This window comes from Phyllobates terribilis, unplaced genomic scaffold (genome assembly GCF_046119375.1).
Source record: "Phyllobates terribilis strain yellow unplaced genomic scaffold, ASM4611937v1 Scaffold_10__3_contigs__length_209671492, whole genome shotgun sequence".
NCBI classification, from domain to species: domain Eukaryota; kingdom Metazoa; phylum Chordata; class Amphibia; order Anura; family Dendrobatidae; genus Phyllobates; species Phyllobates terribilis.
This window is the reverse complement of record NW_027362770.1, coordinates 97,015,875-97,038,649: the sequence shown is the minus strand read 5'-3', so window position 1 is coordinate 97,038,649 and position 22,775 is coordinate 97,015,875.

Sequence of the window (22,775 nt, the reverse complement as noted above, 5' to 3'; positions counted from 1 at the left end):
AGCCGCGGCCTACGGAAGAGGATCATCGCAAGGTAGGCCACGGTCCACTAGGGGGGAGAAGGATGTCGGATACGGAGGAGAGCTTCACCGCTTCAACCCCTGCCAGCGCCACCGCTGTTGCGGTCATGCCTTTCACCATGCCCTATATCCCGGGGGCAGCCTGGCTACCCCAGTACTCAGGGGAGTCACATACCTTGCATGACTTTAGAGAAAAGCTGGATAGCCTCTTCCAGGTGTACCCCCTCACAGAGGAGCAAAAAGTGAGCATCCTGGTGGCCCAATTAACCGGGGCAGCCCAAAGGGAGGTAAAGTCCTGGCCACCTGGGGGGAGGACTGTCGCAGGGATACTAACCCGGCTGAGGGACACCTTTGATACCCGCACCTCAGCCGAGATCAAGCTTAGATTCTACGGGTGCAAACAGCGGGCACATGAGAGTATAAGGGACTATGCCCTGAACCTACAAGAGGCCCTGAGAGCCATTAAGCAGACCGACCCTGACGGCGTGGGAGACGAGGACAGGCTGTTGACTGAACAATTTATAGAGGGTTTATATTGCAATGCCCACCGAACCCAGTTGCGGGCAATGGCCTTACAGGACCCTCATCTGGGATTTGCACAGTTCAAGGACAGAGCCATCCGGGTGCTCCGAGAACCAGCACCAGGTGGCGTTGTGACCCACAGATGCCCCACTACCACTTACCACCAGGAGGCGGCGCCCTTGTCGGCAGGGCCTGTGGGAGCTGATGCGCAGGCTTTGAACAATGACCCGGCTCCAGACCTGCACCATCAGGTCCAAGAGCTAGCTAAAAGCGTTGCTGCGCTAACCCGAACTGTGCAGTCTTTACAGGTTTCCACTCCAGGGAAGATCCAGCTGGCATCCGGACCGGAGGACATCCCGTGGCGTCGACCAAGGAGGACCCCACGGGCCAGAGGAAGACCCAGCGACCGATACAACGAGGACGGACAACCCATCTGCCGCCGCTGCAATCAACCCGGACATATGGCAAGGTACTGTCCTTTAAACTGGCACAACCTGGGGTAGAGGGCCAACCCCCAGGAAAAAGATCATCAGGCCCATCGAACTGGCGCGACAGATATGTGGGAGGACGTCCAGTCTTGCCTGTGGTACTGGATGGCATCCCTATGAGTGCCCTATTGGACACCGGGTCACAGGTCACCACTATCCCGTACGTGCTCTTCAAGCAGTACTGGAATGACTCGGATATCACCCGCTACCCTGACGATGACTTGAGTATCATCGCCAGCAATGGTCAGCCCGTGCCACAGATTGGATTTAAAGAGGTGACCATTAAAATCGGTAGAGTCGAACTGGCAGCACAGGGACTGATCATTGTAGACATTGACAAACACGAGAGTCACCCAAAGATAACTCTAGGAACTAATGTAATTGAAAATTGTCTTGCAGAGGTGATTTTCCTTTTACAACAGGTTGCCAAGAACGCCAGCTCCGGCCAGCAGCGAGTGCTCCAGAAAGAGATCCGGGCACTGATGCGACGGCAACAGATAGAACTCTCCGGTGGTGAGATTGGTAGCGTAAGAATGTGTGACCCTTTCCCTATTGCCATGCCCCCAAAAAGTGAAATGATGATTTGGTGCCGGGCAGCTATTGGTCTGAGAGGTAGAGATTACCAGGGAATGGTAGAACCAGTTTACTCAGACAGTAGGCCCACCATTTTGACAGCACGGGGGATGGTCAATGTACGCCATGGGAGGGTGCCCGTTCGCATTATAAATATCGGGAAGAGGGAAGTGTACCTGCCCCGGTATGCCACGCTAGCCAAATTGTATACCATCAATCAAAATTCCATACAGTCCATGGAGCCCTTGCCTCCATCTTCCCCGGAGGAAGGTAACGGCTCTAAGGAAACAATGGAGGACTGGTGTCAGCAACTACGTTTGGGTACCGACTCCACTTCCTCACACCAGAAACAGGGAGTCTATCGGGTGGTTCAAGAGTACGAGAGAGTGTTTAGTAAACACCCGTTAGACTTCGGGCGAGTCAAAGGGGTAGAACACCACATCCCCACGGGAGACCATCTTCCCATAAAAGAGAGGTATCGACCCGTACCCCCTGCACACTACCAACACGCCAAGGGGATGCTTAGGGACATGAAGGAGGCTGGGGTGATCAGGGATAGCTGTAGCCCCTGGGCAGCTCCACTAGTCTTAGTCAAAAAGAAAGACAACACCATGAGGATGTGTGTAGATTACCGGAAAATTAACCGTATCACACACAAGGATGCATACCCCTTACCAAGGATAGAGGAGTCTTTGGCTGCTTTAAGATCTGCTAACTTCTTCTCTACCTTGGATCTCACTAGCGGGTACTGGCAGGTTCCTGTAGCAGAGGCGGACCGGGAGAAGACCGCATTCACCACCCCGATGGGACTTAGCGAGTTTACCTGCATGCCGTTCGGACTCTGCAACGCACCGGGAACCTTCCAACGATTAATGGAGTGCTGTCTGGGCCACAGAAACTTTGAGACGGTCCTGTTGTACCTGGACGATGTCATCGTATATTCCAAGACTTATGAGGACCACCTGAAACACCTGGCGGAAGTGTTCGAAGCTCTGGCAAGCTACGGCTTAAAGGTAAAACCCTCCAAGTGTCACCTCTTGAAACCAAAGGTGCAGTACCTGGGACACGTGGTGAGCGCTGACAGAGTGGCTCCCGACCCTGATAAGATCACCGCAATTAAGGAATGGCCAAGTCCCTCCAGTGTAAAGGAAGTGCGGCAGTTCCTCGGGTTGGTAGGCTATTACCGCAGATTCATCCCCGGTTTCACCAAAAAGGCAGCTCCTATGCAGGACCTCCTGATAGGCCAGTCCCGGAAGGCCAAGAACCAGAAGCCGCCCTTCAAATGGGAGAAGTTAGAAGAAGAGTCCTTCCGCCAGCTGAAGATGGCCCTCACGGGGGATGAAATCCTGGCGTACCCTGATTACAGCCAGCCCTTTATCCTCTACACCGACTCAAGTAATATCGGGCTAGGAGCCGTACTGTCCCAGATCCAGCAGGGGAAAGAACGAGTAATCGCTTATGCTAGCCGAAAACTGCGACCCACCGAAAGAAACCCTGAGAATTACAGCTCATTTAAGCTAGAGTTCCTGGCAGTGGTGTGGGCAGTCACCGAACGCTTTAAGCACTACCTCGCTTCTTCCCGGTTCACCGTGTACACGGATAACAACCCGTTGACACACCTGGACACGGCAAGACTCGGTGCCCTAGAGCAGAGATGGATGGCCCGTCTGTCCAACTACGAGTTCACAATCAAATACCGGGCAGGACGCTCCAATACCAACGCGGACGCCCTGTCCAGGATGCCAAACCTACCGGACGTAGGAGAAGATCCAGAGGGACTGGAAGAAGTCGAACTCCCCGCGTTCCACCGTCATGGGACTATCCAGTATTCCCATCGGGTAAGGAGTAAGCAAGCCGCTACGTTTAACCCCTTGCCTCACTACAACTGGGAGGAAACGCAAGACAGTGACCCTGCCGTCCGGCTGGTAAAGGAGATGCTGACTCGGCCAGAGGCTCGCCTTGACCCAGACGCTCCGGAGGAAGCCAAGCAACTGTGGGCTGAGAAGAGTCGACTGTTCCTTTACAAGGGGAAGTTGTGCCGCAGAATGGTTAACTCCCGGACGCATGAACTAATCTGGCAAGTAGTGGTGCCACGGAGAGACGCAGCCATGGTGATGGAGGCATACCACGACGGGGCTGGACACTTCGGATGGAAGAAGCTGGAGTTCCTGCTGCGTGGGCGGTTCCACTGGGTAGGCATGAGGGGAACCATCGAGAGGTGGTGCAGAGACTGTGGCCCGTGCAACCTAAGAAGGAAGGACCGTGCCAGCCAGAAGACTCCCCTGCAGTCCATCGTCACCCGGCAGCCGTTGGAACTGGTAGCCTTGGATCATGTAAAACTGACCCCAAGCAGAAGTGGCTACGTCTACGCGTTAACCATTGTGGATCATTACTCCCGGTTCTTGGTTGTCGTCCCCGTTAAGGACTTAACGGCTCAAACAGCAGCTAGAGCCTTCCAGCAGCACTTCTGCCGTCCACACGGGTACCCGGACCAAGTGCTGACGGACCAGGGACCTGCCTTTGAAGCGGAGGTCTTCCAGGAATTCTGCAATCTGTATGGCTGCCGGAAGATAAGGACGACACCCTATCATCCGCAAACTAATGGACTTTGTGAGAAAATGAACCAGGTGGTAATGGATCTCCTGAAAACGTTGCCCCTGGAAGAACGCAGTCTGTGGCCTGAGAAGCTGCCCGATCTGGTGGACCTATACAACCACATCCCGGTAGGTTCCACCAACTGTACCCCGGCTTACCTAATGAGGGCGAGACCTGGTAAGTTACCTGTTGACCTGGAAATGGGAGTCCTGACACCCGAGGACACTTCCCCAGAAGCAGACTGGGACACAGAGAGGCAGCAGCAGTACCGGAAAGTACAGGAGAGCGTGGAGCGAAGTCTCTGTCAGGCTAGGGAAAGACAAGAGAAAACTTACAACCAGTATGCTCCCGCTGTTCCCCTGGTACCCGGAGAGCAGGTCTTGAAGAGGAAAAGACGGCTCCACAAGTTGGACGACCAGTGGGAGAAGGACCCGTACACCGTACTGCCCTCAAGCCACGAGAACCCGAAAGTCTGTACCATCAGTAAAGACGGAGGGGAGACCATAGCCATTGTATCCCGGGATCACCTGAAGAAGTGTCCTGAACAGCTACGGAACCCTGAAGAGGAACAAGAAGACCATCGACCCGTAGAGGAAAGGGAGGATATGGTTAGTACTGTGCTCGGAGACTTCCCTCGGTCCTGGACTCAAGTCAATGGTGCAGTTGTGGTACCCGTCTTCACGTTCCTCCAACCAGCATCCCAAGTGCCTACGGAGCAACAGGTAGAGCTGGAAGAGCAGCCGGTCCAGGAGGCAGAAGACTCCACACAAGCAGAACAGGAGGATCAACCCTCTGCTTATAGTGAGCCTGCCGTACCCCTAGTGAGCCAAAGAGCCGGTAGACAGCTGCCCAGTTTACCCTTGACAGCTCCTACACCCTGTAGTTCAGGGCTAGACAGTCAGCTCCGTAGGTCCACTAGGGCCACTAGAGGCCAGTTACCCGCACGTTGGAGGATTTGAAGTGTATAAATTGTTTTATTTGTGGTTACCTGTTTTTCTTGTTGCTTGTGTATAATTATGTGTTTCTAGTTATTTATAGGAGTCCTTGGTGGATTTACCGGGAATCCTTGTACATGGTTGGAGCGTAACCTAGGAATGGACTAAAGACTGTTAAGGACTCGGGGCAGGACAGACCCCTACCTGGTTACGTCTCCCTGTTTTGGTGAAATGGACACCTTGCTTTTCTTCAAAGACTGCACCCGGTTGCGGACACGCTGTAACCACCTTTATGTGTTTTTCTTATTGTACTATTATTGTTTATACCTTGTTATGTTTAAAAATATGTTTAGTCCCGGAGTACTAAATTTCACTAGGGGGGAATGTGGCACCCCAGGGGTCTGGTTTCCACAGTAACGGCAATGTTATGTCTGAGAGCAGGTGGGAGGTCTCTTGGTCAGGGATCCTGTGCATGCCACACCTCCTGCCCAGTCCTGGGAGGGGAAGAACTTCCCCTACATAAACCTAGGGCTGAGGCAGGGTGAGTGAGTAGAGAAGAAGTAGAGACAGAGAAGCAGATATAGGAAAAGAACATCAGGAGCTCTGTGGGAGCAGTGCTACAAGGAGTCAGGGGCTGGCAGCTGCAGAGCTCGCCCTGACTGAGAAGTTATCACCGGACCCGGAGTCCGAGGCTGTGGGGACTAACTCCTATCCAGCAGCAGAAACCGACCGGCAGGGGATTGCAGGTCCTCTGGCCCAGAAACCCGAAGGCACGGTCACACGCGTGGGACCAGCACCGCCGGCGTGGAGCGGAAGCTACTAGAAGGCCCCGAGTCACCGGCCATACGGGTGAGCACCACACGGTACACTCAGGGACGTGGGCTACTTATACCCGCCTCTAGCAAGGTAGCCGGAAGAGTATCGTTAGTTTGGGAGGCCTACAACTCCGCCTGGCCAGGGGAGATCCCATCTGCTCAAGGACTGACCAGGCCCCAATCGCTAGCCAGTACTTCGGGAGGGTCTATCTTTGTCACCAGTAAAGACCCTGAACTACACCGTACCGTCTCCGAGTGGTTCCTGCTACCCGCATCATCCACGTCGGCTGCCCTGAGGCCATACCTCTCCCGTTGGGGGTTATACTATCACGCTGCACAATCCTACCACCGGCCTCAGCGGTCTGCCCTGCAGCAGCAGCTCCTTAGCTGTACTCAACGGGTGGCGTAGTCGTCCAACATCTACCGCTAATACAGCGCCACTTAGTCTGACTCCCTGGGCACGGACCGGATCACCGCCACGAGACTACAACCCTCAAGAGATCCGGCTCCGGGTAAGCTCCCGCGTGCGCAACGCAGCGCGACACAGGCCCAGGGGCGCGTCACTAGCACTGCGCATCACCCTGAAAACACCATTCCCATCGTCAAACATGGTGGTGGCAGCATCATGCTTTTCTTCAGTAGGGACTGGGAAACTGGTTAGAGTTGATCGGAAGATGGATGGGCAATCCTGAAGGAAACCTGTTACAGGCTGTAAAAGACTTGAGACTGGGGCATAAGTTCATCTTCTAGCAGGAAAACTACCCTAAACATTCTACCAGAGCTACAAAGGAAAGGTTTAGATCAAAGCATATTCATGTGGTTGAATGAGACAGTCACAGTCCTAAACCCCTTTGAGAATCTGTGGCAAGACTTGAAACTTGCTGTTCACAGACGCATCCATCCAATCTCACTGAGCTAGTTTGCAAAGAAGAATAGGCAAAAATGTCATCCTGTAGATGTGCAAAGCTGGTATAGAGACATACAACAAAAGACTTGCAGCTGTAATTGCAGTGAAAGGTGGTCCTCCAAAGTGTTGACTCAGGCAGGCTGAATACAAATGTACGTCACAATTTTCAGATTTTCATTTTTCAAATAATTAGCGTAACATGTATCATTTCCTTTACACTTCACAAATACTTGCTACTTTGTGTTGGTATATCACATAAAACGTGAAAAATATGGAAAAGTTCACGGGGTATGAATACTTTTTCAAGGCACGGCAAATAGTGAATGTGAAAAAAATGATGCCTAATGAAATATATAATGTTCAAACAATCTAAATCAAAAATATGAGTGCATAATTAATGTATACTAAAGTACATACCGACTTGGAAAATATCATACTTACATGATTGAATACAATGAAAAAACACAGTGCATACAGTTCGTAAGTGTAAAACATTGCCCTTATAAACTCATATAACAAAGTGCCATGAATATAATTCTAATAAAACCCATTAAGAAATACTCCAGGCTGAAAATACATCTATTGCTTGACATGGAGGGACACCACAATCCTAATGTCTTATCTTGGTGTTTCAAGAGAACCAGGGTTGTCTTCTGCATCCGCCTTTATGCTCAGGTCCCAAGCCATTTTGTCATGACATATCAGGAAATCTTTCTCAATAATGACACTCTGATGGTAGGGTCACACGACCATTTTCTCCCCATCTGAGAAAAATAGTCAGATTATTCTGATCAGAGTTTGATCAGAGTGGCATCAGGTTTTCTCGGAGGTGCAGAGAAAAAAAGACTCCATTCTGTTAGTCCGTGAAAATCAGAGCACACTCCAAGTGCAGTCCGATGTTTTTCATGGACCCATAGACTTGTCCGATATAATTGATCATGTGCACATACCCTTACAGTGAGTAATGCAAGTTCCCTGGCAGGTCAGGATGACCATTTCTTGAGACCGGTACATGTAGGAACAAAAGACCATTATCCAGACTATGACAATGTCAGAGCTCGTTTCACCTAAGGCAAAGATTCAGGTTGCTGCTCCAGACTGTACCCTCATTGGTGCCTATAAAGCACAACATGCCTGCCAGCCCCCTTCCCCTATTGACTACACTCCTCCCTGAGGATCCATGCGATTGGTGGTGACAATGACTTGGGACTGGTATATGGCTTCTTGTATTTTCAGCTTTAACCTGAAATATAATTTTAGACCAAAATAATAAAATTTGGTGAAGTGACAATGTCATGGTCGAACTGATTATTCTTGTCCTAGAAAGAGATTCAAATAAAATGCATAAAATAAATTAACGAGCATCTCACTTAAGGTATATACGCTTCATTTACTAAAACCATAGACATGGAGATATTTCAGGGGTAATTGAACAATTAACATTTCAGTCTAGTGCTTCGTAAAACTCATCGAGCCTTGTCCTGTAAAGTTTAAATACCAATAATTCATAAACCTTTACTCAGAAATCCCGAGAAGGATCATCTCTTCCTTGATTGCACATATCTCCGGCTTGTTTGGGTCGACACAGCTAAAGACGAGGTGCTCTAAATACATTCCTAACTGTTCTAGTGGGTCTGATAAAGAAAATTACCCAGAAAATGTATCTCCCTAAGGTAAAATACAATTGAGAAAAAAGCAGAAAACTCACAGCTTGTGTCTTTCTGCTGAACTTTATCCAAAAGTTTATTGCAGATTGGATATATAGGCTTCTCCATGTTATTGCCTGAATGACTTCCCTAGTGATTTTAAAGCAAATAGCAAATCCAGAAAATGACTTTGCATAAATGGATGGGGAAAAAGATTACACTCAGCCCATTTGATGCCTCATTGCAAAGTCTTATTATGACACCCTATGAGCTTTTACAAGCGTTTGCTCATGAGCATCATTTAAATGACTTGTGTTCAATAATTTTTTAGGTGATTTCTTAGAATGACGAAGAGGCCACAATTTTATGCAGTCAGGTTTGATCCATTTCATTTATCTGAGGAGAGAATTTTGGGTTATATATAGTGTTGAGCGATACCTTCCGATATCAGGAAATATCGTATCGGATTGGATCGGGCCGATACCCAAAAAGTATCGGATTTCGCCGATTCCGATACCGGAAACCAATGCAAGTCAATGGGACACAAATATCGGAATGAAAATAAACCCTTTCTTTCCTTGTAGGTTAATTCTACATGAAGTAAAACAACTAAGAATAATGTAGAATGACATGAAAAGCCGGCAATTCATCAGCGGCATACACCGGTACCCGACAATTTACAACAGAAAGAATAGAGCTTCACACATAGATTAGATAGATAGAAACATGTCAGTCACATATATATGAAGTACAGTGACAGTGTTGCTTACTGTACTTGTCATTTAGTGTAAAGGATTTATTAAAAAAAATATTAGTGTTTTCGTGCACTGTCTCTTTAAAAAAGCCGGCCGGCAATTCAGCAGCGGTACCCGACAATTTATAACAGAAAGAATAGAGCTTCACACATAGATTAGATAGATATAAACATGTCAGCCACATATATAAGAAGTACAGTGATAGTGTTGCTTACTGTACTTGTCATTTAGTGTAAAGGATTTATTTAAAAAAATAATAGTGTTTTCATGCATCGTCTCTTTAAGAAAGCCGGCCGGCAATTCAGCATCTGTACCCAACAATTTATAACAGAAAGAATAGAGAATCACACATAGATTAGATAGATAGAAACATGTCAGTCACATATATATGAAGTACAGTGACAGTGTTGATTACTGTACTTGTCATTTAGTGTTAAAATAAAGGATTTATTTAAAAAAAAATTGGCGTGGGGTTCCCCTTAATTTTAGGCTCTAGCGGAGGTTAAGCAGACAGCTGGGGCAAATGTTTGAAGCCTGGGAAGGGGGTAATACCCACGGAGCTTCCCAGGCTACTAATATCAGCCCCCAGCTGAATACCTAGCCTTTACTAGCTATTAAAATGGGGGAACCCCCCCAAAAAAATAACGTGGGGTCCCCCCTAATTTAATAGCTAGCACAGGCTAGGCAGACAGCTGGGGGCTGATATTAATAGCCCAGGAAGGGTGCCATGAATATTGGCCCCCTCCCAGGCTAGAAACACCAGCCGTCAGCCGCCCCAGAAATGGCGCATCCATAGGATGCGCCAATTCTGGCACTTAGCCTCGCTCTTCCATGCTGCCCTGGTGCGGTGGCAGGGGGTAATAGGGTTGGGGTTGATGTCAGCTTATAATGCCAGCTGACATCAAGCCCAGGTTAGTAATGGAGAGGCGTCTATAAGACACCCCCATTACTAACCCCATAGTCAAAGTTAAAAGAAAACACAAACACCCAGAATAAAGTCCTTTAATTGAAATAAAGACACAATTCTTTATTGTTCTAAATTAAACCATACTTACCATCACGCCCATTCCAGCTGAAGCCAACGATCTCCTGCAATAAAAGTAAAATAATAAAGCAACCTCATCCTTACCTTTCCATGGTACCCAGGACAGCTTCAGCTCTGCTACATCGAGATGACAGGCTGGACCGCAGCAGAAAGCTGCCATCCAGCCTGTCATCCCGCAGACACTGAGAAGCGCAGGCATGCTTGCGCTCCTCAGTGTCTCTCTGTGACGTCATCCAGATGAGCCGAGTTCATGTCCAATGAACTCAGCTCACCTCATGCACGTCACTGACAGCGTGGGAAAATTCTCACGCTGAAGTGCTGAGTGCAGGAGAATTTTCCCACGCTGTCAGTGACGTACATGAGGTGAGCTGAGTTCATTGGACATGACCTCGGCTCATCTGGATGCCGTCACAGCCAGACACTGAGGAGTGGAAGTATGCCTGCGCTTCTCAGTGTCTGCGGGATGACAGGATGGATGGCAGCGTTCTGCTGCGGTCCAGCCTGTCATCTCGATGTAGCAGAGCTGAAGCTGTCGTGGGAGCCATGGAAAGGTAAGGATGATGTTGCTTTATTATTTTACTTTTATTGCAGGAGATCGTTGGCTTCAGCTGGAATGGGCGTGACTGTAAGTATGGTTTAATTTAGAACAATAAAGAATTGTGTGTTTATTTCAATTAAAGGACTTTTTTCTGGGTGTTGTGTTTTTTTAAATACTTTACTAGAAATTCATGGTGGTCATGTCTAATATTGGCGTGACCCCACGAATTTCGGGCTTAGGGCCAGCTGATAATGCCAAGCTGGCCTTAACCCCTTTATTACCCAGTGAGCCACCGCACCAGTGCCCTGGATGAGTTGGGTACAGCGCCAGAAGATGGCGCTTCTATGAACGCGCCATTTTCTGGGGCGGCTGCGGACTGCAATTTGCAGCGGGGGTGGCCCAGAAAGCTTGGGTCTCCCTGCGCTGCGGATTCCAGCCCCCAGCTGCCTAGTTGTATCTGGCTGGGCACAAAAATAGGGCAAAGCCCCACGCATTTTTTTTTTTAATTATTTCATGAAATTCATGGAATAATTAAGAAAAAAAGGGCTTCCCTATATTGTTGTGTCCAACCAGGTACAAATAGGCAGCTGGTGGTTGGGGGCAGCCCATTCCTGCCTGCTGTACCTGGCTGGACACAAATATAGTGCGAAGCCCCACGTCAATTTTTTTTAAATTATTTCATGAAATAATTTTTTTAAAAAAGGGCTTCCCTATATTTTTGTGTCCGGCCAGGTACAAATAGGCAGCTGGTGGTTGGGGGCAGCCTGTTCCTGCCTGCTGTACCTGGCTGGACACAAATATAGGGCGAAGCCCCACGTCAATTTTTTTTAAAATAAATCCTTTATTTTAACACTAAATGACATTTGAGGAGTTAATAAAGATGCAGTCCCTAAATTATTATTTATTTTTTAATTAATTTTTCCCAAAACTTTTGACGTGGGCTTCGCCATATTTTTGTATGCCAGCCAGGTACAGCATCCAGCTTCTATGAACGCGCCATTTTCCGGGGTGGCTGCGGACTGCAATTTTCAGCGGGGGGGGGGGGGGGGGGCAGAAAGCTTGGGCCTCCCTGTGCTGCGGATTCCAGCCCCCAGCTGCCTTGTTGTACCTGGCTAGACACAAAAATAGGGCGAAGCCCCACGTATTTTTTTTTTTAATTATTTCATGAAATTCATGGAATAATTAAGAAAAAAAGGGCTTCCCTATATTGTTGTGTCCGGCTAGGTACAAATAGGCAGCTGGTGGTTGGGGGCAGCCCGTTCCTGCCTGCTGTACCTGACTGGACACAAATATAGGGCGAAGCCCCACATAATTTTTTTTTAATTATTTCATGAATTTCCTGAAATAATTAAAAAAAAATTGACGTGGGGCTTTGCACTATATTTGGGTCCAGCCAGGTACAGCAGGCAGGAACGGGCTGCCCCCAACCACCAGCTGCCTATTTGTACCTGGTTGGACACAACAATATAGGGAAGCCCTTTTTTTCTTAATTATTCCATGAATTTCATGAAATAATTAAAAAAAAAAAAAACGTGGAGCTTCTCCCTATTTTTGTGTCCAGCCAGGTACAACTAGGCAGCTGGGGGATGGAATCTGCAGCGCAGGGAGGCCCAAGCTTTCTGCCTCCCGCTGAAAATTGCAGTCCGCAGCCGCCCCGGAAAATGGCGCGTTCATAGAAGCTGGATGCTGTACCTGGCTGGCATACAAAAATATGGCGAAGCCCACGTCAAAAGTTTTGGGAAAAATTAATTAAAAAATAAATAATAATTTAGGGACTGCATCTTTATTAACTCCTCAAATATCATTTAGTGTTAAAATAATGGATTTATTTAAAAAAAAAATGGCGTGGGATCCCCCATAATTTTAGTCTCTAGCGGAGGTTAAGCAGACGGCTGGGGCAGATGTTTGAAGCCTGGGAAGGGGGTAAAACCCACGGAGCTTCCCAGGCTACTAATATCAGCCCCCAGCTGAATACCTAGCCTTTACTAGCTATTAAAATGGGGGACCCCCCCCAAAAAAAATGACGTGGGGTCCCCCCTATTTTAATAGCTAGCAAAGGCTAGGCAGACAGCTGGGGGCTGATATTAATAGCCCAGGAAGGGTGCCATGAATATTGGCCCCCTCCCAGGCTAGAAACACCAGTCGTCAGCCGCCCCAGAAATGGCGCATCCATAGGATGCGCCAACTCTGGCACTTAGCCTCGCTCTTCCACGCTGCCCTGGTGCGGTGGCAGGGGGTAATAGTGGTGGGGTTCATGTCAGCGCCAGCTGCCATGAAGCCCAGGTTAGTAATGATGGGCGTCTATAAGACACCCCCATTACTAACCTACAAAGTGTTAAAAAGAAAAAACACACTACACCCAGAAAAAAATAATTTATTTGAAATAAAACACACAATTTTATTTAATTCTTAGTTTACTAAAAATAATAGTTACCTGTCCACGTTCCTGCGCTGATCTCCCATGCACAGCTGTCACATCTGGAGATGGTGACAGCTGTGCATGGCTGCTGTAAGCTCACGCTGCCGGGAACACGTCCGCTCCCGGCAGCGGGAGCCACTGACTGAGGTCACCGGAGTGAATTCAGGCAGCGCAGCTCCGGAGACCTCCTTTACGGCACTGCTGTACCGTGGGAATTTCTCACGATACAGCAGGGCCGTAAAGGAGCTAACCGGAGCAGCGCTGCCTGAACTCCGGTGAACCCTTACGGCCCCGTCATTCTAGCGGCGGCAGCGGTTCAGAGCGGTCACAGTTTATGTGGCTGCTCTGAACTGGAGATCTTCGTGGGACACTCGTGGACTGCTACGGAGGGGTAAGGATAAGGTTGTGGTTTATTATTTTATATTTTATTACAGGAGATCGATGGCTTCGGGGAATTAGGTGTCTAGGTGAGTATAGGTGTAGTTTTTTATTTTTTACTTTATTTTAGGTGGCGATCGGCGGGGACAGGTAATGTATAAACTAATTTATTTTAGGTAACCACTGGCCACCAATGACATGTATCTAACATTTATTGGGGACACAGTAGGGCAATTTAAATAGCAGGATCAGTCTGATGGGAACTACTGCTCCCATCGAGCTGATCCTGCTGGCAGGAGTGGACGGGGGACAGACATAGGCCGATGGGAGTAGTAGTGTCACATCGGCCTATGTCTGCCTGCACGCACACACCGGCACACATCGCACAGACACCGCGCACACCCGCACAAACATCGCGCACACACCCCGCACACACACCCCGCACACACACTAATCATGACGGGCTGATGGTCTGGGAGGTGAGGCTGACCTGTGCGGCCGTGGGAAAGTTCATGTGAGTTCATGCAGTCAAGCATGAACTCACATGAACCCTCTGAGGGCAACGCGGCGACTTCAAATGAACAGCTGATCGGCATCAGCTGATACCTCAGCTGTTCATTTGAAATAACCGGCGGGAAAGCGCAGCACAGAACGGGAAAGCCGGCGGTGAAGTCTTTTCACTGCCAGCTTCCCCGCCCGGGTCCTTCACTCCCCGCTCCTTGGAGCTGCGCTCCCCGCCCGGTCCTAACTTACGATCGGGATGGGAGGTGGCGAGGGGAGCGGAGGATCGGGGTGGGAGGCTGCGGGGAAGCAGTATGGGGCTGTGTGATTGTTTAAAAGCTGGCGGCTTTATACCGCCCGCCGGCTTTTAAACAATCAGGAGAATTCTCCCCCGCTGGGATGGCATTCTGATGACAGGCTGGATCGCGCTGCCATCCAACTTGTCATCCTTCACAGACACTGCAGAGCGCAGGCATTATGGGAACTTCCGATTCCGGTATCCGATATTGTAAAAGTATCGGAATTAAGTATCGGAATTCCGATACCGCGAATATCGGCCGATACCCGATATTTCAGTATCGGAATGCTCAACACTAGTTATATACTAATTTACAGAACACTTTTAGAAACAAAATTGAAGGTTGTCCGCAATTGGGACAGATTTGGTTGTCTATATTTATTTCTCCTGCGAAAATGTCAGTAATTTTTAAAGGGGTTTTTACAATTATGATATTGATGACCTATACTTAGTCATAAATATCAGATTAGTGGGGGTCTGACACCCGGCACCCCCAGCAATCAAATATTACCAGTTGCGGCAACAACCAGATGCGGACAGTGTATGCAGAAGAACACTAAGGCTATGTTCACACTAGGCGTTTTTTCAGGGGTTTTTTATGCGTTTTTTTATGTTAATTTTCAGCTGCGTTTTACAGTACCAGCAAAGTCTATGAGATTTCAGAAATCTCATGCACACACATTGGTTTTTATGTCATCAGTATTTTGTGCTTTGCATGTTTTTTTTGCACAATAGAGCATGTTACTCCTTTCAGCGTTTTTCCCCTATTGAAAGTAATGGTAAATTCTGAAAAAACGCCTAGTGTGAACATGTCATGGTCACATGAGATTGCAGCTTGGATTAGGACAGTTTAATTAAATAAGTGATGTGTAAACATTGGCTGAGCTAGGTGTGAGATTGAACAATACCTGTGGCCCACGGAGGTGTGAAATTGAACAATCTCTGAGCAACTCAATGGCAGACCATAGTGTGAAAATAAATAGTGTCCTACAAACTCAATGCACTGCCAGTGTATTCCTGAACAATTCACATCCCCGACTATTACATTTGTAATTCTGGTTGATATGGTTTCACATATGTCTTGCATTGGTGACCTGTGTTGATGCTTCTGTGGTGGAAGCAAAGCTGAACTTTGGGATCCTTAAAAGCACACCAAAAACGCAGCAAAAATGCACCAAAAAATGCACCAAAATTTGCGTTCTTGATGCAGCTTCTTTCCTGCCAAGAGATCAGGTTTTGCTGCAGAAAAAAAAACACTGAAAAAATGCCTAGTGTGAACATAGCCTAATAGGGAGAACAGCGCCAAGCCAGTAAAGTTTGTGATGGAGCTTCGGTGTTCTGGCCACTGTTGGAGCTCTTAACATTTGATTGCCAGGGGGTTTTGGTGTCAGAGCCCCATCAATCAATCTGATGGTGTTCTGCTCAGAACAATGTATACATAAGCTGATGTTGGATCTCCACCAACCTGATATTGATGACCTACCCTGTGAATAGCTCATGAATATTACGGAAGTGGAAAAACTCTATTAACCAGGATTACTATGGTATGCATCTTATGAATGCATGGTGATTACGAACACATACCTCAGGCACTCAATGCCAAATTGCTGTTGTTGCACTGATTAGGGGCAACAGCCCGAAACACCTGTCTGCAAATTGAGATTATGGTTTGGCTTTTATCCTAAGTCATGTGGCAAGGCTCGTTAAAGGGTCGATATTGACTTTTAGGATTGCTACATCCAATAGGTGGCACTAGAGTTCTTGTCCTCTTTCCCTCTGAAGAGACAATTTGCATATTTAATTTCCCAGAGGAGCATTGCTCAGCCTATAAGCCTCCTTACCCTGGCATATCAGACATGTCACTCTCCATAAGGAGAAACGTTACCTTTTAGACTCCACTAATTGTGGGTTATAGATAATTTAGTGACAAAATGTATAATTGGTGGAGAAAGGTTGAACTTGATGGACATAGGTCTTTTTTCAACCTATGTAACTATGTATTTCTGGAAGTTTTGTGGTATACACCCACTTGGTTGAAGGAGAATTTGCGTTTTTATTTCATAATTTTGGAAAAGAAGTACAGAAAAAAAGAAAAAATAAAGTGTTACAAAATAAATGGAGCGGCACGAATTTGAGGAGGTAATTAGTTTAAATTAAAAAATCCAGTGAAAGACCCACTTTAGTACAGGCACAGTGCCGTATATAAGGTTGTGGCTATGCCAGGCATTGCAGTTCAGCCCAGGTTAGGCAGCAGCTCAGTCACTACAGTCTTTTTATTCAGCAGTCTTGTTCAGACTGCCACCAATCAACTCTGATAGCCAATTAATACTCAAGTCAAGGGAGAACTTAAAGGTTCATAACGTTGTCTTCACACTAGAATAGTTCCCATAGATGAAGGGCACCCCAAGACTACTTTCTGATGATAAATTCCCTGGTGATTTGGTGATTGCCATGCCCATCTACCTAGTGTAGCTGTGGCACTGTCCATCTTTAAATAAATATAAATATTGTGGGGGTTTAGGCTCTTTGGTCGCCGCTTGGATACGTACAGGCACAAGTTTTTTATATCAAAATAAAGTTTATTGTCCTTCATAAACTTTACAGCTCCACAAATGAAAATAGCCTTTATTCAGCACAAATTAATAACAAAACAGTCCTTTCCCTGGGTAAGGCAAAGTAAATCAAACAGGCTCACCATCCTGGTGTTACAGACACTTCTCAGCCCCTAGCATAGACCATCCGTGAACGATCTTTCTCTAGCTCCAACACAACACACACTCTGCTGAGCTATTCCTAGGTGCTTGTTATTAGGCCTATGAGACCCGGACTGGAGTATGGGAGCGACCTTTCCCACCCAAGCTTTTTTGGGCACTCCTAAATCACATCATGTTCCAACTTTGACATCAAGACTCCAGAAAACTGTCCATTATGAGCTACCTTCTAATTTCTCCTGATGAACCAGTATGAATGGGGAAATGCTTTGAAGTTACGACACTTTGGTAGCTATATGGGGTCCTTCTTATTGAAGTAACTATTTGTATCTGGTCTGGGCCCAGTTTTGTTAATTTTCTATCCCCCCATATGGGTTTAAGGATACAAATGTATACCTTTATATTAGTTTGATTAAACACAATTTTTCACTTTATTATATGCATGGACACTTTCTCCATACAACATTTGTTGTGTAGTTGTTTGAGCACTTATAAATATTGGGCGTTATATATACACCTGACTATATATTGGGCAGGACCAGACTTTGACTCCATATTGTTGGATGCTCTGTCTTCTTTTTACAGGTACACTGCCATTGGGGACTTACTTTAGTCAGTACTGCCTAGGGTCAGCTAAGATCAGACGACGGTGAGCGGGGGCGCCATAACTTATGTAATTTATTTAGGGTTCCAACCTCCGCGGTCAGGCAGGGCTTATCTTTAGGGTGCATCACTGAAGCAAAATGTTAAGACACCCCCTCTCTGATCTTGTTTTCCGTCCTGTTTCCTATGTGACATATTAATTGGATATTATTTGGTCACCACATAGATATATGTATAAGTATTTGTTCGATAGGAATTACCAAATTTATTTCATTTTTATTTTAATAGTATTAATAAAGGTATAATTTTTAATAATAGGGATTTATTCAGCTTGTTAGAAATTCACTGTATCCATTACATGACTGATATACTGTAATTCCACTCGTAAATCCCAGACCCAATATCCAGTGAAAATGAAAACCATCTTAACATATACCTGCCATCCAAGACCTTACCTCCTGCTTTCTTCCAATGTATATAATTTAATAATAATTAAAACAAATAAAAAAACAACAATAAGTAATCATAACAAAAGTAATAATAATAAAAATTAAAATAATACATAAATTATTATTTTTTATATACAGTATAGTGCACCATTGATTCCATGGTGCTGTATGTCAGAAGGGGTTACATACAAGATACAAATATAAAATACAGTGAACAAACTAACAATGACAGACTGGACCAGAAAGGAGAGGGCCCTGCCCTTGTGGGCTTACAGTCTACAGTATAATGGGATAGGAGACAGTAGGGTAGTATGCTTACAGCAGCTCTGGTGGTGTTGAGGTGGTAGAGGGTCATGGCAAGCTGTAAGCTTTCCTGAAGAGGTGGGCTTTCAAGTATCGTCTGAAAGTTCCGAGTGTGGCGGAATTGGATGGGTTGAGGCACAGAATTCCAGAGGATGGGGGATATGCGGGAGAAAGGAGAAGTCCTGGAGGCTCTTGGGTGAGGAACGTATGAGTGTGGAGGAGATAAATAAATAAAAACAAGGCATAAGGCTGTGCTGTTAAGTCAAGCAGTAAAGCTGGCCATATTAGTCATTTAGCTGTAAGGAAAACAGCTATTTTCCCAACTTCACCATGATTATAAATTTGGTCATCTGAAACCGTATATCACCCATAAAACAAAAGATTGGGCATTTTGAAATCTAATATGACCAATAGTTCTTACCTCCAACAGCTACTTTGGTGGAGCAGTTAGGGTCCTCATACGTCCTTCTTTACGCTATGCCTGAGAGCACCTGATGGAAAAGGCAAAGCTTGTAATTTCTCCACCCAGGGCAATGTTTCAACATGTATCTAAAAACTCTGGCCACAGTGGCTTGTTGGGGGGCATAGTAGACACTCAATACCCACCAGCTAATATCCCAGCTGTGCTCCAAGCATAAAATAGCTACAAGACAACTTTAATGGATCTGAAAATATAAGCTCTAGTCATTCCCTCCCGTCTAACAAACAGATGTCCTAATTTATGAGAAAAGTATAGTTCTTTTTGGCAAATAATGTCTAGGATTTGTTCATTTTTTGCAATTTTTCTGAGAAACATTATATAAGACATCCTGTCTACAAAAGAATCTGTGGTCTGCTTTATAAATCGTGTAAAACCTTTCCGCTTCCTTCTGATCTTCAGCTGAATCCGCCACAACATATATCATTAGGAGTGAAAGTAAAAAGGGCATCTCCTGATAATCATTTTAAACGTCCTCTTTCAGCCTTTTGAGATACTAAGAGTTATGTTAATGTGACAGCTTATTACTTAGGAAACATGACTGGATCTGAAATGTTATCTGTTTCTATCCTTGCTTTAGCGACCTTTAAGAAATATGTACACATGTGATAATAGGAAGAGAATTAAAGGGGTATTCCCATCTCCAAGATCCTATCCCAATATATAGTAGATGTAATAATAATAAGATTAGCAAATATCTCCAATTAGAAATGTAGTATATTTCTTTATGATTCACTGTGTCTCTTTTCTCATGTGCAGGCATCGCAGGACCTTAGATATCCACGGTTACGACCACTAGCAACTAACTAACTGTGACTTTATCAGTGGACATAACCATGGATACCTAAGGTCCTGCGATGCCTGCACATGAGAAAAGAGACACAGTGAATCAGAAAAAAATATACTACATTTCTAATTGACGATATTTGCTAATATTACTATTATTACACCTACTACATTTTGGGATAGGATCTTGGAGATGGGAATACCCCTTTAAAACATTGTAATGTTTAAAAAGGGGTAGAAGGTTAGATAGCGCCTGCAGAGACAGGGGGCTCTACAGTCATGTAATCCACCAGGGACATGAAAGAAAACAACATAGGTAAACTCTACCCTTCAGCTGTGGAAAGCAGCTGGTGACATAGACATCAGCACAATGCCTTATAATAAGAATTCATCTATTAGAGGATGACATATTGTAACCGTACTTCCAAGTAACTTTTCAAACTAAGCTGTTATGTATGAGTACATCAGGAATAACACTATTTTTGCCCATTTTATGCATTGTATCTTGCATTCTCATCAGTTTTGACCTCCATAGAATCTTCCTTTAATTTGCAATTGACTCTAAGCTAGTGGGAGGAGATTCGCTGCTATGGTGTATCCTATACACAGTACACACAGACATTAGGAATTCCCACTCTTTATTCCTTAGCACACAGACTGAAGCAGGAGAGGTATGGAGGAGATTATTTAGCAGTACTGAGCTTTGTAGCTATGAATTCAACTCTGGGATGAGGTAAAAGACTTGTTAGAAAGCTCAGCACAATTTTATTGTGTCTCCCTCTAACAGTTTTCTCATTCTGCTCCTCACTCCTCCTCTTCCTACCTCTTCATAGAGTATAGGAGGTCTAACCTAACACCTCACTGTGCTGACAGTCCAGCTTGTCTTGAGCAAGATGGAACTGAGCTTTTTTCAGAGTGTATGTTATGTTCAGGAGGCAGGGGGAAGAGGAAGAAGCAGATTAAGAATGCTATCTTAGAAATTAGGAGAAGCTGCCTGGAGCTCTATTGCAGAGCAAAAGTGCAAACAGTCCAGTCCCAAACCAGACAGCGGGTACTGGATTTTTTGACATTACACTTTTACAGGATGGTATAACAGTGGTGCTTTAGCTCTGGACTTCAGAACAATACTGCCATTACGTGATGGAAAAACCTCATATAGCATGCCAATAATTAGAAAATAAAGTTTTAAAAAATTAAAAACAACTCTGAAAATGAAAATCACTTCCCCTTGTAATAATAAAGAAATAAAAAATACATATTTGATGTTGCCACGTCCATTAAAGCCTGATCTATGAGAATATAAAATTAATAAAGGTTAGAGTGTTTTTACTGTGAAATTAACGCTTTAAAAACAACCCCCCCCCCAAAAAAAAAATGGTGGAATGACATATTTTGCAATTTTATAATTGGAATTATTTTCCATTTCAAATTACCTATTATGGTAAAATTAATAGTTTCATTCAACTACAATTCATTGAATGACACTACAACTTGCTCCGCAAAAAAACAAGCTCCCATGTGGCTGTATCAATGAAAAAATAAAAAAGTTATGGATCTAGGAAGAAGGAAAGGAATAGATACGCAAAAATGAAATCTTGCCCTGTCATAAAGGGTTTAATATGACTGATCTGTATAAGGTGAAGTTCCCATGATGAGTTTTTGAAGTTGCGTATTTTCGCAGAGAAAAAAAAGGAGCGTTTTACAATTCCAGCAAAGTGGATGCTTTTTTTTAACATAGTGTAAAATGAATTGTGTTGTGGGTTTCAAAGCTGCAACATGCCTGTTTTTCCTGCTTGTACATCTAGGTTTATGTGCAGATTTCATCCATAGAATTGAATTACATGTAGGTAGCAAAGTGCTGCGGAAATGTACTAAAGACGCATGCAATCTGCGCATGACTGTATCAATAAAGTATTTTCAAAGCCAAATACCGGGAAGTATAAAAAACAAAGCGGCTTTATTTAAAACATGACATATCAAAAAGAGACAAAAAATGGTGAGTCAAAAAAATGATAAAATTGCATGTGAAAAAACACAAGTAACCTCATTCACCTAATATATGCATAATGCTGCAGAAAGTCTGCAAAATGCTGCAATATCAAAAACACACCAAATACTCATCATGGGAACATAGCCATAAGAGCAGTTCTAGAGCAACTGGAAGCAATGAGCAGCAGAACAAAAAAAGGGGGCTGTAGAGGAGTTGCCAAGCCGATGTAGCAGAGCTGGAATAACAATGACTGCAATAGCAGAGCTGGATCAGAGATGACTGATGAAGCAGAGTTAAACAAGAAGGAGCAGTGCTAATTTATGAAGCTGAGCTGGATCAGAAATGACAGGTGCAGCAGAGCTGATTCAGTGATGACTAATGAAATAGAGCAGGATCAGCGATGACTGATGAAGCAGAGTTTTTACCACAAAGTAGCAAAGTTAATGCAATAATAGTGCAAAGATGTTACTACAATGTAGTGGAGTTGGTACAATGAGATAGCAGAGTTGATAATATAATGTAACGTAAAAGTTAATAATACGATCAAAAAGAGGTAGTACAATGATGTAGCAGAGTTAGTAATGTGATGTAGCAGTTGGTAACACACTGTACCAGAGATTGTACAGCAGTGTACCAGAGTTAAATTCAGCAAAAGGACAAATTATTTAAGAAAAAATCACAGGAAAAAGGCAGCCATATTTACCAACACCAGGTCACATCAATGCACTGGGCTCCCTCTGGTGATATGAGGTGGAAGGGTGGAGGTGTCTGTGTGTAGTAAGGGCCTCTTGTGGAGAAGTCCATCCATGCACCCTTTTGTGTGTAGCAGGGTGCCACAATAGTTGTAAGTGATGGCCCGGCTAACTCGTACTATCCCTCTGCAATCACAGGTGTGCCTCTCCCATCGTGGTCTCCTCTCGGATCTTCTCGGCTTGATTGTCAACAGAAGTCTCTTAGGCTTGGGCAGAAAGGACTAGGACCCGACTCTTGACATGCGACATTGTGTCTTTGAGTCCTGCCGT